The sequence below is a fragment of the Schistocerca piceifrons genome, chromosome 8 (assembly GCF_021461385.2).
Source record: "Schistocerca piceifrons isolate TAMUIC-IGC-003096 chromosome 8, iqSchPice1.1, whole genome shotgun sequence".
NCBI classification, from domain to species: domain Eukaryota; kingdom Metazoa; phylum Arthropoda; class Insecta; order Orthoptera; family Acrididae; genus Schistocerca; species Schistocerca piceifrons.
Genome location: NC_060145.1, coordinates 242,356,455 through 242,374,303, shown reverse-complemented (window position 1 = coordinate 242,374,303; position 17,849 = coordinate 242,356,455). Strand labels below are relative to the sequence as shown.

General features: G+C 41.8%; 1 non-coding gene across 1 annotated transcript; it reads left to right on the top strand.

The window, feature by feature from the left end:
* The first annotated feature begins 17,415 nt into the window (after positions 1-17,415).
* Trnap-cgg lies at positions 17,416-17,490 on the top strand. The gene has a single exon. It is a non-coding gene; the product is annotated as a tRNA-Pro (tRNA).
* Positions 17,491-17,849: the final 359 nt, after the last annotated feature.

Here is a 17,849-nt window from a genome sequence, read left to right as displayed (position 1 = left end):
CTTGTTCAGGGACAGTTGGCACTTCTGTTAGACCATGAAGCTGTTCCGTGGAGTAGTGCACTTTAATCCAGTTTTAATTACAAATCTCCAATGTGACGGCCGTCTAGATTACTAAACAGGTAACGTTCTGTATTACCAAACAGCTAAAAAAAAAAGCCTTTCCAGTGGCAAGTTTCCAACCTAACGACTTTCAGGAAAGACAAAAATTTCATTTTCAGTATTTAATATATTTACTGAGTTAAGTACTAAAGCCAGAATCTATTTGTATTGGTGAGACAGCAAAGCCCACGGCGTGCAAATTAGCCACATTCATGCCCTACCTGAGAATGAGTGCACGTACACAATTTCAAACCTTTTAGTTACTTTTTCTCGCTGACGCAGTTCACAAAATAATCAAAGGAAAAAGTTTGTCTCTACATTTTCGATTCTCATGAAGTTCAATATTTTTATTTATTATTTCTTTACTACTAACTCTGTTCGTAAAAGCTTTTTCACGCAGTATCCAAATACACTACTGACTGTACCTCCAAAATTATATCATTGTACAGCATATACTTCATGGGACATGTCTCCGTAAACATTGCGATTCGTGAATAGCTATCTTTTCTTAAACTGGAGTACAAATTACTATAATTTTGTTTAACGTCAAAAATTTAACATATTAACTCATGTGTAAAGTAATAAGACTTTTGAATGTGTTTTACACATGGGCGATTGATTCTTTAAATAATCGTGGTTAGGGTTTTGTGCGAAGGCTACCAGAAAATAAGACACAAACGGTCGTAACTGCGAGGAGCGTTCAATAAATAAAGCAACACATTTTTTCTCGGCCAGTATCTGTTGAAAAAATACGGAACTTCCTGTGGGATATTGTGGACTATTTACTCTTCAACCTATATAGTTTCAAAAAGCTCCGATAGGTCGCGACACTATACGTAGCCTTCAAAATTGCGTCAGTGGCGGAGGAGCGTTCCAAGCGGAGACCTGTAATTGAGATTGATTTGGCGGAAAACCAGAGCATCGTGGATATTCATAGGCGCTTGCAGGATTCTATGGAGATCTGGCAATGAACAAAAGCACGGTGAGTCTTTTAGCGAGACGCTTGGCACCAACACTAGGTCGCAAAAACCTGTCCGATCTCCTGCGTGCCAGCCGACCGACACAGCTGTGACCCCTACAGTGTTGGAACGTTTGGTCACACTCATTCGAGCTCACCGACGGATTGCAGTCAGCCACTTCGCTGCAGAACTGGACATCGCTGTTGGTAGTGCTGACACTAGTCCACCAATTCGGGTAATCAAAGGTATGTGCCCGCTGAGTTCCTCGCCGCCTACCAGAAGACCATAAAAACAAAGAAGGGCCACTCGTGCGGAATTGCTTGGGCGTTACGAGGCTGATCGTCCCAGATTTTGTCGAACGTTGTCACAGGCGATGAAACATGCATTCATCACTTCGAACGGGAAACAAAACAGGAATCAATGGAGTGACGCCACACCACCTCTCCTTCGAAGAAAATGATCAAAGGCGAGCCCTCAGCCGGTACAATCATGGCGACGGTCTTCTGGGACCGAGACTCACAAGTAATACAGGCCGTAGCGCTTACGTCACTGCACGTGACACTACAGGTATTATGAGTGCAACTTGCTGTCTCGGGCGGGGAGCAAGTAACCATTTCAGACGAGTTGAAAAGTTCTTGACTTCGTGTTTAAATGCATACAAGTCCTCGATATCAGACGGCCAAATTAAGATCTTTAGTGGGTTCTTTTTCGATTACATACTGATTTCATGTAAGTGTCTGCACGGAGCCGAGCGTTCGCGAAGTGTGACGGACAAGCCGATTAGTGTGACGTCACAAGTTCGTAGCAGGGCATGTATATCTCGTTGGCCCCGTCTGGGACTCAGAAGGGGTTATTTCGTATGATGTCCTTCTTCGTGGTGCATCGATCAACTCTGAAGTGTATTGTTCCACCCACAGGAAATTGAAGAACAGCGTGTTCGTCGCCACAAAAACGCAAATGAACTTCTCCTTCTCCATGACAACGCAAGGCCTCACACAAGTTTTCGCCCCCAACAGGAGCTCACAAAACTTCATTGGACTCTTCTTCTTCATCCATCCTACAACACGGATCTCCACTGAGAAAAGGTGGCGCAGTGGTTAGCACACTGGACTCGCATTCGGAAGGACGATGGTTCAATCCTGCGTTCGACTATCCTGATGTAGGTTTTCCGTGATTTCCCTCAATCGCTTCAGGCAAATGCCGGGATGGTTCCTTTGACAGGGCACGGCAGACGTCCTTCCCCATCCTTCCCTAATCCGATGAGACCGATGACCTCGCTGTTTGCCCTCTTCCTCCGAATCAACCCAATCCCCACCTCACCGGATCTCGCACCTTCCTACTTGTACCTGTTTGGCCCAATGAGGGATGAACTCTGTGGGAAGCACTACATGAATGACGGGGAGGTTACTGATGGAGCATGACGTTGGCTCCGACGCTGACCAGTAAAGCGTCACGCGCGGGCAGTCAGTTCCTCCCAGTAAGGCGGTGCAAGACCGTCGCATTATAATGGACATTATGTTTAAAACTTAGGGTTTTGTAGTCAAAAGAGTGGGGAATAATACATTGTATTGGGATCCTTAATTAAACCAACTTGCTTAATGAAAAAAAAAATGCGTTGCGTTGCTTACTGAATGCCTCTCGTACTTTATTAACTAACTTAGGTCGCTTTAGGCACATTTATTTTCGAGTGATTGTTCCTCTTTACAAAGCTACTACTCAACATACCCTCCATTTTCCGCTGTCGTCGAACCCAACTCAACAAGCCTTGTTGGTTGGTTGGTTGGTTTGGGGAAGGAGACCAGACAGCGTGGTCATCGGTCTCATCGGATTAGGGAAGGATGGGGAAGGAAGTCGGCCGTGCCCTTTCAGAGGAACCATCCCGGCATTTGCCTGGAGTGATTTAGGGAAATCACGGAAAACCTAAATCAGGATGGGCGGACGCGGGATTGAACCGTCGTCCTTCCGAATGCGAGTCCAGTGTCTAACCACTGCGCCACCTCGCTCGGTAAGCCTTGTTGGAACACGTTAAGTGTGCACTACCGTATTCACGTCTTCAGAGTCACTTTCTCCTAGTCAGGGTTTCCGTACTTCCTGGGACTAAACAATGTGACAGAGGGCTACATCCGAGCATACCGTATGAGGGGGATGTCAGACCAGCACGGTTTCCTCGTCATGGGGCTATTCCGCTCATGGGGCTCGTCCGTTTGAAATACGAAATGTTACAACAATGCGTTGCTTTCTCACAGAATCAAGTTCGTTCTGCCTTAAATGTATGTCAGCTTCTCTGCGGCACCGCATCTGGTTGTAGTAAGGCTATTTTCTGTCACATTATTGACAGAAGAACAAATTCTAGAGGTAAGTGAATTGTGATGGATTATTGCAATAATTAAAGAATAGAGCCGAACAAATTAAAGTGTACCACGCACAGTAACGTGGAATTTTAAACTCTTTTGTTGCTTATGTAAGAAAACAGGTTATGCAGTGTATGTTGCATGGGGGCTTAATTAAAAATATTAATGAATAAATGCAATAATTTTAGTAGGTGTGTGACCGGTTACAAAGTCTCGTAACCGGTTGGCCCTGACTATTAGTAGCACGCAATCTGACTGCATAAAATAAAAATAAAGAATGACAAGGAATTTCCATTAACACAATTGATTAATTAAGTCCCCTATGACTATAAAAGCTACGAAACAACAAAGCACAAGTGTAGTTTTCTGTGTGTGGTAGTGTGACTCAACGTACATGTATCTGGCTCGGTTCCTTCTCAGTACGACAAAATATTTTAAACACAATTTACAATGAACTAATTGAAAAACCAGAAATACTATAATTGCACATAGAAACCAGAATTACAAGTCAAATAAATGAACACAAGCCAGATACCTTGTTGACTGTACCTGTGAGCAAGAGGCATTGTCATTAAGGAAAACTGTAATACCTTTTTACCTCATTATATATTGACGAAAATTTTCCATTACACCAGCATCATAAATCAAAAGCCCATCTCCTCAAATACACTCTGACAATTGCAACGTCTTCCATCTATACATTACACCAACCGAACAGCATCTACTCTCTCGCCCAACAGAACAACAACTGCCCTCGACATCCTCTGAACTACTACTGCACCAGTGGAGGAGGCGGAATAATAATCTTTGGCGCAATCTCTGGCGCTGTGACTAAGTGTAGCCACCTTTTATATGCCCCTCCTCCACGGGCTAGAATTTGGTGGTATTTTTACCACCATTGGCGGTGAAAATACCACCAAATTCGTCCAAAAAACACAGACAGAATAAAAGATACTAATAAGTAAATATCACATAACTAAATAAATTATGGCCTTGCACTGACCCTTAAATAACCTAATATATAAAAATACAGTAGGGAATACAAATGCTTGCATACATGTGATTTTACATAATAGTTTACGCAAGTATCATTTCTCAGAGTAGTTAAACAGTTCAATCAATGGCACCAGTAATGACGAATAGGTGCAGATAAAATTCTCATAACATTTCATAAACAGCAAATACACAATAAATCATTTTACACAAATATTCACATAAAATGTTTTCAATAGTTCAATAAACAAGTAGCACTCCTCAGAGTAGTTGACAGTTCCAACAGTGGCACCCAGCAATGGTCAACAGGTGCAAATAGCAGCCCCATAACATTTCATCAGCAGTATTTGAACAACTCCAACTGTGGCACCCAGCAATGGCGAGCAGGTGCAGACAGCAACAAGTGACGTCTCATCAGTGGTTGAGCAGTTCCAACAGTGGCACCCAGCAATGTTGAACAGGTGCAGACAGCAACAAGTGACATCATTTCAGTAGCAGCAGTTCCAACAGTGGCACCCAGTAATGACGAGCAGGTGCAGGCAGGAATGAGTGTCATCACATCAATGGTAGCAGTTCCAACAGTGGCACCCAGCAATGGCGAGCAGGTGCAGGCAAGAATGAGTGACATCACATCAATGGTTGAGCACTTCCAACAGTGGCACCCAGTAATGTTGAACAAGTGCAGGTAACAGTCCATAATATTCACCAGCAATAATTAAACAGTTCATCAGAGTTCATCAGCAGAAATTAAAACATTTCCAAGTGGCACCCATCAATGATAATAGGTGTAAGCACGAACAACAGTTTGAATGCACACACAATTGCTTTTACAAAATTATTATCAATGCTCTTACACTAAACTTACAAATTATAATAAATATACAAATGATAGCAGATAATTGTCATATTAACTATTACAAATACACAAATATCAGTAGACCTGTAATATTTATGGGTGTCAGTGCAAGCCACAACAAATAAGTAAAATAATATTTAGGAGGATTTGGGATTAGGAAAGGAAAACACACAAAACACACTCACTCATCTTTCATCCACATATTAAGTACTATTGTGTAATTGAATAGTGTTAACTGTGTAAATGCAATTCTGTCAAAATTTGATGTTCAACATGTATATCAAATAGTAGTGGCAGCAGTGTATAATAGTCAATAATAGTTAGTCAACATCATAGCCAATGTTTGCCAAGCCAACTCAAAATGTGCAGTTGCTGAACAACTGTTAGTTTGCCAAGATACGCAAAAAAAAAAACAGTATATACTGCTTATTGACTTAACAATGTGTGTGTGTAGACAATCTTCCTTCCACTGGAGTGTTCTAGTCTGCCATCTTCATCCTTCTTGTTCTATATAAACCAACAAAAAAAATATGCTCCTCACTTACCTTACCTCTTATCCACCATAGCTCCAATAATCATCAGCATCACATAATCTCAACACTTCAATAATACCTCTTCAATACGTCAATACATATAAACTGTATCACCAATATCATTTCACTTCCATAACAACTCTTTCCTCCAGTCAGTCTCCTCGAACAAGTACAGATAAAATCCTAGTGCAAACTTCATCATCCCATAAATCTGGAGACACAGTGTCCACACACAACCTCCGTCTAATCCACCTGAGCCATATCTTCTACTCATTATGAGTGATAAAATACATTTTGTTTACCTTGTCCATCATAAAAGAAATGCATACATGACCTCTAACAGCCTTCAGTTTGAATAACTTCCAGTAAGTAGGTGCGAGTATACAGTATTAATGATCACATAAGAATCTGAATGAGTATGTCGTAATATTTCACAGTGTGTACACCACTTCAAGAATCATGGCAAAACAGAAGCAAACATGTGGAGTATTTCTTTGTGTCAAGTGTCACTTGCTATTTCAATTGCTCACGAAGAATGCAGTGTAATAACTGTCAATGGTCTAAAGCTAGTGTTGGTATTTCATGTCGTCAGCTTCCTTTCTACACTCCTGGAAATGGAAAAAAGAACACATTGACACCGGTGTGTCAGACCCACCATACTTGCTCCGGACACTGCGAGAGGGCTGTACAAGCAATGATCACACGCACGGCACAGCGGACACACCAGGAACCGCGGTGTTGGCCGTCGAATGGCGCTAGCTGCGCAGCATTTGTGCACCGCCGCCGTCAGTGTCAGCCAGTTTGCCGTGGCATACGGAGCTCCATCGCAGTCTTTAACACTGGTAGCATGCCGCGACAGCGTGGACGGGAACCGTATGTGCAGTTGACGGACTTTGAGCGAGGGCGTATAGTGGGCATGCGGGAGGCCGGGTGGACGTACCACCGAATTGCTCAACACGTGGGGCGTGAGGTCTCCACAGTACATCGATGTTGTCGCCAGTGGTCGGCGGAAGGTGCACGTGCCCGTCGACCTGGGACCGGACCGCAGCGACGCACGGATGCACGCCAAGACCGTAGGATCCTACGCAGTGCCGTAGGGGACCGCACCGCCACTTCCCAGCAAATTAGGGACACTGTTGCTCCTGGGGTATCGGCGAGGACCATTCGCAACCGTCTCCATGAAGCTGGGCTACGGTCCCGCACACCGTTACGCCGTCTTCCGCTCACGCCCCAACATCGTGCAGCCCGCCTCCAGTGGTGTCGCGACAGGCGTGAATGGAGGGACGAATGGAGACGTGTCGTCTTCAGCGATGAGAGTCGCTTCTGCCTTGGTGCCAATGATGGTCGTATGCGTGTTTGGCGCCGTGCAGGTGAGCGCCACAATCAGGACTGCATACGACCGAGGCACACAGGGCCAACACCCGGCATCATGGTGTGGGGAGCGATCTCCTACACTGGCCGTACACCACTGGTGATCGTCGAGGGGACACTGAATAGTGCACGGTACATCCAAACCGTCATCGAACCCATCGTTCTACCATTCCTAGACCGGCAAGGGAACTTGCTGTTCCAACAGGACAATGCACGTCCGCATGTATCCTGTGCCACCCAACGTGCTCTAGAAGGTGTAAGTCAACTACCCTGGCCAGCAAGATCTCCGGATCTGTCCCCCATTGAGCATGTTTGGGACTGGATGAAGCGTCGTCTCACGCGGTCTGCACGTCCAGCACGAACGCTGGTCCAACTGAGGCGCCAGGTGGAAATGGCATGGCAAGCCGTTCCACAGGACTACATCCAGCATTTCTACGATTGTCTTCATGGGAGAATAGCAGCCTGCATTGCTGCGAAAGGTGGATATACACTGTACTAGTGCCGACATTGTGCATGCTCTGTTGCCTGTGTCTATGTGCCTGTGGTTCTGTCAGTGTGATCATGTGATGTATCTGACACCAGGAATGTGTCAATAAAGTTTCCCCTTCCTGGGACAATGAATTCACGGTGTTCTTATTTCAATTTCCAGGAGTGTATTATGATGAATTTATACAGCTTCCTCCAGTTCACATGACTTCAATGAAGTTTCTTGTACCAATGTAGTTCGTAGAATTATAGCAGTTCATTTTCTTATCTTAAAAAGTAAAGCACTGAGCGTAAGCAAAACATGCAATAGCGAGTAAATATAGCAATCGATAACAGAATGTCAACAAGTGGATGCAGCACAATACCTACAACGGGGCTCTGCCAAGCGAATAATCTATAATTAATACCATAGTGTAGCCTAAACTCTATGTTCACACACAGTATATAAGTATTTCTCTATACTAAATTAAAGAGTAGTTATGACAACAAAACAGAAACGTGTGAATATGCAATCCTTACGCAAAGCAGCAGGTAAATATCTTACATAATAAATAGGTCATTAGCATCATATCAGCATACTCAAATAAATGTTCATATGTGATCTCAATAAGTAAACAAAAGACGCAAGCAGATAAGCCACAAAGTATAACTTGCATACATAGCCATATCAGCACAACTAATCAGGTGACAAATATAATTTAACTAAATAGGCACAGCAGGCACATAATAAAAAATGTGACATCAGTGAAAAAGCATAGCAGCCAAGCGATGCATAATATACACAAGTAACAACCCTGTTCATTAATAAAACATTGTCAAAATCAGCAAATGTAGGTAAGCATGTCGCTTCACAAGTAAATCCATAGAGCATAAAATTTAACACAAAGTATAAATCACGTAATTGCAGCAAATTACGTATAAAGTACATACCTAAGAAGAAACATGTTACCTGAAAAATAAACTCAATTTATAGTTACCTTTTTAGTTTATTACTTTCTTCCTCGAAATTACATTCTTCCTGAAATTTTCTCGATAGCAAGTCTTCTTAATGTCGGATACGCAGAGAATTTACCTGAAGTTCTTAAACACTTTGTACAACTGTATCCTGGAAAAACTGAACGTTAATAACGTAAGTTATCAAGTCACTATAGCTTTATACTGAATTTAATCGGAGAAATTAGACTATGTATTTGCCTACGGCTGTCAGTGCATTCGCACTGAGCGCTGAATCAGCTGTAGGTAAGTGTGACGTAGGAATTAATTGTTTGCGGTCAACGGCTACCTTGTGCGGCGAGCGGACTGACTGTCTCTTTGTGTATGTGCTGCCGCTAACACGCGGCGCGGTATCCCTGTATTCTCTGCGTGTTTACGTGTAACTGTTAATTTCTCAAAAGTATGTCATTCCACAAAAATTTTAAAGTTTGTTATATGATGTATTCCCTTAGAGCGCCGTGATTTAAGATTTTCTACTTCAACAGTGCTATCATGAATAATTTTGCGAACTCTATATGGACCGTTATAAAGCAGAAAAAAATTGCGACATAAGCCTTTTACTTTGTGAGACAAACTATGAGACTTAATTAACACCTTTTGACCAACTGACAAAGTTTTTAAACGACCAGGACGTTTAGCTGATTTCTCTCTTCTAGCAGCCGCAGATGCAATATTTTGTAGAGCCAGGTTGACAACTTCAGAATGCCGCAGTTTCCGTGTAGGAGAAAAAGGAACGATTTCAGAAATACGATTTGTCGGTGCTTTATTTTTTAATATCAATACAGGCTGTAAAGAAGTTGAATCATTAGGGAGTTCATTCAGAATGTTTTGAAAAATATGAAGATACTGATCCCACGTTCTGTGATTATGATGACAATAAAGACACAATTTATTGATTTCCTTCATCCATCTCTCTGACGCGTTAGATTGAGGGTGAAAAAGTGAAATGAAAATTGGTTTAATGTTACGACGCCGTAGAGTACGAAACCAAATTTCAGAGTGAAACTGTGATCCATCATCTGATATAACATTATCAACATGACCCACTTCTTTAAGAAAATGTTTGATGAAAGCATTAGATACTGAACGAGCTGTTGCTTTGCGTAAAGGTGTCAAACACACATATTTTGATGTCAATTCCACTACTACCAAAATGTACGCAAAACCATTAGTAGAACGAATCACTGGACCGAACAAATCGACTGCAACCATCTCCTTTAATCTCGCTGGAATGATAGGAAACAACGGTGCTCTGTGAGAAATACACTCCTGGAAATGGAAAAAAGAACACATTGACACCGGTGTGTCAGACCCACCATACTTGCTCCGGACACTGCGAGAGGGCTGTACAAGCAATGATCACACGCACGGCACAGCGGACACACCAGGAACCGCGGTGTTGGCCGTCGAATGGCGCTAGCTGCGCACCATTTGTGCACCGCCGCCGTCAGTGTCAGCCAGTTTGCCGTTGCATACGGAGCTCCATCGCAGTCTTTAACACTGGTAGCATGCCGCGACAGCGTGGACGTGAACCGTATGTGCAGTTGACGGACTTTGAGCGAGGGCGTATAGTGGGCATGCGGGAGGCCGGGTGGACGTACCGCCGAATTGCTCAACACGTGGGGCGTGAGGTCTCCACAGTACATCGATGTTGTCGCCAGTGGTCGGCGGAAGGTGCACGTGCCCGTCGACCTGGGACCGGACCGCAGCGACGCACGGATGCACGCCAAGACCGTAGGATCCTACGCAGTGCCGTAGGGGACCGCACCGCCACTTCCCAGCAAATTAGGGACACTGTTGCTCCTGGGGTATCGGCGAGGACCATTCGCAACCGTCTCCATGAAGCTGGGCTACGGTCCCGCACACCGTTAGGCCGTCTTCCGCTCACGCCCCAACATCGTGCAGCCTGCCTCCAGTGGTGTCGCGACAGGCGTGAAAGGAGGGACGAATGGAGACGTGCCGTCTTCAGCGATGAGAGTCGCTTCTGCCTTGGTGCCAATGATGGTCGTATGCGTCTTCGGCGCCGTGCAGGTGAGCGCCACAATCAGGACTGCATACGACCGAGGCACACAGGGCCAACACCCGGCATCATGGTGTGGGGAGCAATCTCCTACACTGGCCATACACCACTGGTGATCGTCGAGGGGACACTGAATAGTGCACGGTACATCCAAACCGTCATCGAACCCATCGTTCTACCATTCCTAGACCGGCAAGGGAACTTGCTGTTCCAACAGGACAATGCACGTCCGCATGTATCCCGTGCCACCCAACGTGCTCTAGAAGGTGTAAGTCAACTACTCTGGCCAGCAAGATCTCCGGATCTGTCCCCCATTGAGCATGTTTGGGACTGGATGAAGCGTCGTCTCACGCGGTCTGCACGTCCAGCACGAACGCTGGTCCAACTGAGGCGCCAGGTGGAAATGGCATGGCAAGCCGTTCCACAGGACTACATCCAGCATCTCTACAATCGTCTCCATGGGAGAATAGCAGCCTGCATTGCTGCGAAAGGTGGATATACACTGTACTAGTGCCGACATTGTGCATGCTCTGTTGCCTGTGTCTATGTGCCTGTGGTTCTGTCAGTGTGATCATGTGATGTATCTGACCCCAGGAATGTGTCAATAAAGTTTCCCCTTCCTGGGACAATGAATTCACGGTGTTCTTATTTCAATTTCCAGGAGTGTAGTTGGCGGCTTAGCCTTTTGAAATAATTTGCATTTAGCAAGAACAACTCGAATACGTTTTTCCATATTACTGAAGTAGCAATCTTCTCGTTACTTATGAAAGCATTTTCTGGGACCAAAGTGTGCGTAACTGAAATGTGTATACCAAATCAATTTATTAACCCACTCATCAGGAATGCAAACCGACTAAACAGAGTTGTCAACCGATTTTCGTTTAAAAAGAATATCATTGCGAACTAAATAATACTATCTAATCGCTACGCTTTCCTTTCTCCTCCACTTCTCCTTAATGTCCTTCCAGATTGGATCCTTGTTTTGCTCCTTAGCGGTGTCCTGGAGCGAAGACGAAATGAAATTTTCCAACGCAACACCTTGAATATACACCAAACAAGAAATTGTTTTCTTTCCAGTCCTCCTTAGTATTTTGTTTCAAACCCATAGGTGCACGTGATAAAGCATCAGCGATAATATTAGAAGAACCCTGGATGTAAACAATACTAAAATCAAATTCCTGTAGATACAGTGCCCATCGTGATAATCTTCCATGTGTTAATTTTGTTGACATAAGAAATTCCAGAGCTCGATGATCGGTGGAAACCTTAGTATGTCTGCCATACAAAAAGATGCGAAATTTTGTGAAAGCCCAAACAACAGCGAAAGCTTCAAGTTCCGTAATCGAATAATTCTTTTCTGATTTAGAGAGAACATGACTTCCAATTGCAGTACTTTTCTGTACTACAACGCCGTTTTCTTCTATCTCTTGAAATAAGTGTGCACCTAGGCCTTTGTATGATGAGTCCGTCGCCAAACAAAAATCTTTAGATAAATCCGGATGTGAAAGATGTGGAGCAGCAACTAAAGCATCACGAAATTGTTCAAATTCTAATTGAGCTTCCTCATCCCAACACCAATTAGAATTCTTTCCAGAAAGTTCACATAAACGAGGTGTGGCCAAATTGTTCAATCTAACAAAGCGTCTAAGAAAATTACAGACACCAAGGAAACTACGAACATCACGTTTAGTAGTAAGAACAACATAATTACGAATAGCGTCTAGTTTCTCTGGATCAGGAAGAATATCTTCTGTAGAAATAATATGACCAAGAAATCTCACCTGAGAACGACCAAATTCAGATTTTTTCCAAGTTCACTGTAATGCCAACTCTTGCAAAAATACGTAATAATGAATCCAAAATTCTGTTATGCTCACTCCAAGAACGTTTAGCAATAAGAATATCGTCAACATATGAAGTAATATTGTTACGAAGATAAACAGGTAAAATTTCATTTAAACCACGAATGAATGCTGCTGAAGATACAGTAATTCCAAACGGTAATTTCCGAAATTGATAGCAGTTACCAAAGTCTAAAAAGGCAGTGTATTTCCTACAATCAGGGTGGAGTTCAATTTGCCATAAACTTGCGCGCATATCAGTTGTGGATAAAACTTTAATTCCATATGAAATGTTGAAGAAGTTCATCTAAATTTTGTGGACGGTCAGTTTCAGGAATGATGATATTATTTATCCGTCTGGAATCCAGAACCAAACGAATTGACCCACCCTTTTTAAGAACGACATGTAGTGGGCTGGTATAAGGACTGACTGCTGGCTCAATAAACATGTATTGAAGTTCACTCTTAACCTTGTCTCTATAAGCCAAAGGAATAGCGTACGTTTTTCCCCGAAATGATGTGTGTTCTTTTATTTTAAATAAATATTGTATGCCTTGTATAGTTCCTGTGTGATGACTATATATTGTAGCATGTGAAGTCAAAATTTGGTGCAATTCTTCTCTTGCAACGTCATCTGTCACTTCAGCACTTCATTAATTAATTCTTCACTATTAATCATATCATCCATAGCGTCTCTGTATCTATTGTCGTTGTTATGAATGAATTGTCGTCATAATACTCATCGAAAACATCAGAAGTAAGAAACCTTAAACAATTTGTGTCTGATTCAGATTTCGTTACACACTCGAAAAATTTCAAACATCTCGGCATTCCGGCAACAGTCAAGTTCACACTTCCTTCCTTAAAGTTTAAAATTGCCTTTTATGTGTTAAGAAACTCCATACCTAATATAATTTGTGTACTGAGTAATGAAACAATAATGAAATTAGCAAAAATTCATATCCTTGACAAATGAAATTTAAGTTGGTCTGTTGTTGGACTTCCACATTTTTTCCAGAAATAGCTCCTCGAATTGTAGTTTTAGAAACAGGTAACACAGGGCAAGCAATAGTTCTTACACATAATATACGAAAAACTGATTCACTAATAACATTCAATGGGCTCCCAGAATCTAAAACCGCAGTGAACTTATTCTTACTCACGCATACACGCATACTTCAATAACAGGACGTAAAAATGCGTCTACATTATTTTCCTTTTCGTCTAGCAAAATATCTCTCATGTCTTCCAAGCGTACGTAGTGTAAAGTCGTAGTGTCATTACTTTCTGAACCGTCTATCATGCTGCCAGAAGCCGAAGCTACAAGTCATTGTCGATTGTTAGCGTCACGTCTTTGATTATTCGCGTCATTTTGCGGATCAATTTCTACGATTTGCACTTGTCTCTCTGAATTGCTGTCACGTGGAGGATGCCGATTAGGTCCCTCCTATCTGTTATTAAAAATTTTTATTTTCCTGGTTATCTGCATGACTACTTCTTGTGTAATTTCGACTGTCACTTCGGAAATTATTGTTAGGTCTACTACCCTGGTTATTTCCGTAGTAAGAATTTCTGTTATTGTATGAATAATTACTGTGTTGATGATACCGATTACTGTTTCCGTATGATTGATCATTCCGGTAAGAATTTCTGTTATTATACTTGTCTGTGTAATTTCTGTTAGAACGTCTGTTATTGTCATAAGGCTGGTATCTATTGTCCTGTCTGTTTCGTCTGTCATTTTCAAAATTACCGCTATAGCGTCCGTTCCGAACATTATCCCTTTTCTCTGAAAATCTATTGTGATTACCGTTACTGAAAAAATTACAAGAAGTTCCGTTGTCGTTGTCATACTCAAGTACTTGTAGCAAAGTCTTAAAAGTTTCAATGTCGTCTTTACATCTTCCGGCTAAAGTAATGTGTGTTATCGATTGTGGCAACGTAGTTAAACAAATACGAATTAATTCAGTCGGGCTATAAGAGTTGGAAAGGAATTGATTCTTTCGAATCATGTCGTCAAAGTATTCTGCCGGTGTGCGCAACTCAAACTGTTTAAAATTACGCTGCATAATAAGACTATGTTTGACTCTGTCTTGCGTGTTTTCGGACCAATATGCCGATAGAAATGCGCGATAAAAAATCATTTAAATTATTACAATCTCTAATAAGTGCGCGCATGCGCGGCGCCGATTCGTTTTCTAAATATCCACACATAAATTCCAGTTTGTGACTTAGTGACCAATTTGGCGGAAGTGGGTACATAAATTGATCTAACCATGAACATGGATGTATGTCATTATTAGAATTGCGAAAGATCTTAAATTTCCGAACAGTTAAAAAGTGTTTATAGTCAAAGTTTTCGCCTCGTGGCGACAAAGACCTACCGCGTCTGTCCCAGTCCGAATGTCGATTATTTTCAAGTTCGCGCGCCTGGCGCTCTCTTGTTGCATCTCGTAAATGAAATAAATTATTTTCTTCAAAATCCCCCGGTATCGGTGATTCTAAATTTCTTCTACTGTCTTTTCCTAGGATTTCGCTTTCAATTTATTTAACTTGCTTTCGTAAAGCCTCGAATTCCCTTTTAACACGTTCATTTAATTTTCCCTGATTTTCAACATGTTTATTTATATTCTAGTACTCTTCTGTTTCTGCAAATGGCAATGGAGTTGTATCATCTGAATTTCTTTCCCCATTTAAACTAAGACTTGTCAATTTATCTGAAATCTCCTCAACTTTACCGATAAGTCACCTATTTGTTCTTTCTGTTTATATACGTCTTGCGTGAGTGTCGCGACTCGGGTTTCAGTATTGACACATTTAGTAGTTAACTGTTCATATTGTTGTGTTAGGTTATTTATTCTGTCATTTGGTACGGATTCCTCGATTCTTTCAAATATTTCTTCCTTATCGTGTGCACGTTGTAAATTTAACTCTGAAAAATTTTGTTCTATCCACGCGATCTCTTTCTTCCTGTTCTCTATCCTGTTTCTTTTGTCTAATTTCTATTGAAGTTAATCTATTATTGTGAGCATTCAAAATCGGTTGTACTTCTTCTCTAATTTCTTTTAATTCAGATCCTAACTGTGTTTCCATTGTTCCCATATCAGTTTTAATTGTTCCTATTTGTGATCCCAAATTTAATATTGCACTCATCAACTGCTCCTGATTAACTGGTTCGAAATTCTTTTCGCCCCTAACATTTCCCGTAAAACTAACTTCCTTCGTCATAGCCGTAAGGCTATCTGTGTTCTATAGTATTCCAGAATCTTCTATCGTTAATCTCGTATTCTGAAAATTTTCCGATTGTGAAAAAATTTGAACTGGTTCCGGACTATTTTCCCGGCTTATGAAATTGTTTTCTACTCCATTATTCACCATACTGTTCTCCTGTATTGGCGAGTTCACCATGTTAAGATTTTCGTTATTCTGACTATCCGTCATTCTTGCCTTTTTAATCGATCGCGTAATCGTTTACAAAACATACAAAACTCGTCACTATACGAAAATTACACACAATATAACACTTTATCACCAACAATACCATTCACACGAAATGCGGCCCGACGAACACGATTAACGAACAATTAAAACCTTCACAATTGTGCAAAATCGTCAAACCCGTTTACGACACATCAAAAATTAAATTCTGCAAAAATACCATTAGAAGAATGACAAGACAACTACAAATGTTCAATTACAAAATCTACATATGCAATATAGAATACAATCACTAAACTATAAATTACTACAACAATACTACTGTCTACTATTTTTACTATCAAAAGAATTCCAAGGGACGATCCGAAGCAGCAGTCGCCACGTGCATGGTGGCTTAATTAAACAGAAAAGATGCAATAATTTTAGTAGCTGTGTGACCGGTTACGTAGTCTCGTAACCGGTTGGCCCTGACTATTAGTAGCAAGCAATCTGACTGCATAAAATAAAAATAAAGAATGACAAGGAAATCCCATTAACACAATTGATTTATTTTCTTCCCCTGCAACTATAAAAGCTACGAAACAACAAAGCACAAGTGTAACTGTTCTGTGTGTTGTAGTGTGACTCAACGTACATGTATCTGGCTCGGTTCCTTCTCAATACGACAAAATATTTTAAACACCATTTACAATGAACTAATTGAAAAACCAGAAGTACTATAATTGCACATAGAAACCATAATTACAAGTCTAATAAATGAACACAAGTCAGATGCCTTGTTGACTGTACCTGTGACCAAGAGGTATTGTCATTAAAGAAAACTGTAATACCTTTTTACCTCATTATATATTGACAAAAATTTTCCGTTACACCAGCATCATAAATCAAAAGCCCAACTCCTCAAATACACTTTGACAATTGCAACTTCTTCCATCTATACATTACACCAACCGAACAGCATCTACTCTCTCGCCCAACAGAACAACAACTGCCCTCGACATCCTCTGAACTACTATTGCACCAGTGGAGGAGGCGGAATAATAATCTTTGGCGCAATCTCTGGCGCTGTGACTCAGTGTAGCCACCTTTCAATGTATCAACAAATATTGCTAGCTTCTTCCACAAAGGTCTGACGTGCCTCGTCTTTCGAAATGTCTGATCACTGGGCTATTTCTCCCTGTACCCGTGGTGCTATTTCCGCTCAGTCAGATTATTAGTTTAGATTACGTTTTCCTGCAAAGTTCAAGAGAACCCGTTTTCTTCGTTTCTTTTCAGATGGTCCGTACATACAAGGAAAAATCCAAGTGCTTCACGGTCCGACGAAGATATGAAACTAGCAGTAACAAGTGCTATAGGCAACTGCTCTGGATAAGTACCATCAATGTGCTACGTGGTTTCACGAAGTATGTGTGAGCGCAAAAGGTAGGAGACGAGGTACTGACAGAAGTAAAGCTGTGAGTACCGGGCGTGAGTCGTGCTTCGGTAGCTCAGTTGGTAGAGCACTTGCCCGCGGAAGGCAAAGGTCCCGAGTTCGAGTCTCGGTCGGGCACACAGTTTTAATCTGCCAGGAAGTTTCAGGAAGAAAAATGTTTACTTGCGGCAAATGCTTGTGATTTTGAAGCTGAAATACACTGAAGGGTATAGCCTCGTGACTGGGTAGAATAGCACCACTATTTTTATGTATTATGATTTCTGACGCCTTCAGATGTTTGTTCTATAGTTTGTTCGCGTGAAGGAATTCCGACATTTTATACACTGGAATGTATTCACAAGAAAAATACCGTAATTGTATCACGTTGACAGATTGTTAAAAAATTTCATGTTGCGTTATATAGGGCTCACTCACATCTGAAATGAGCGAAATAAGTGTTGCTGTACCCTATGCTTTGCAGCCAAACGAGCGGGCGGT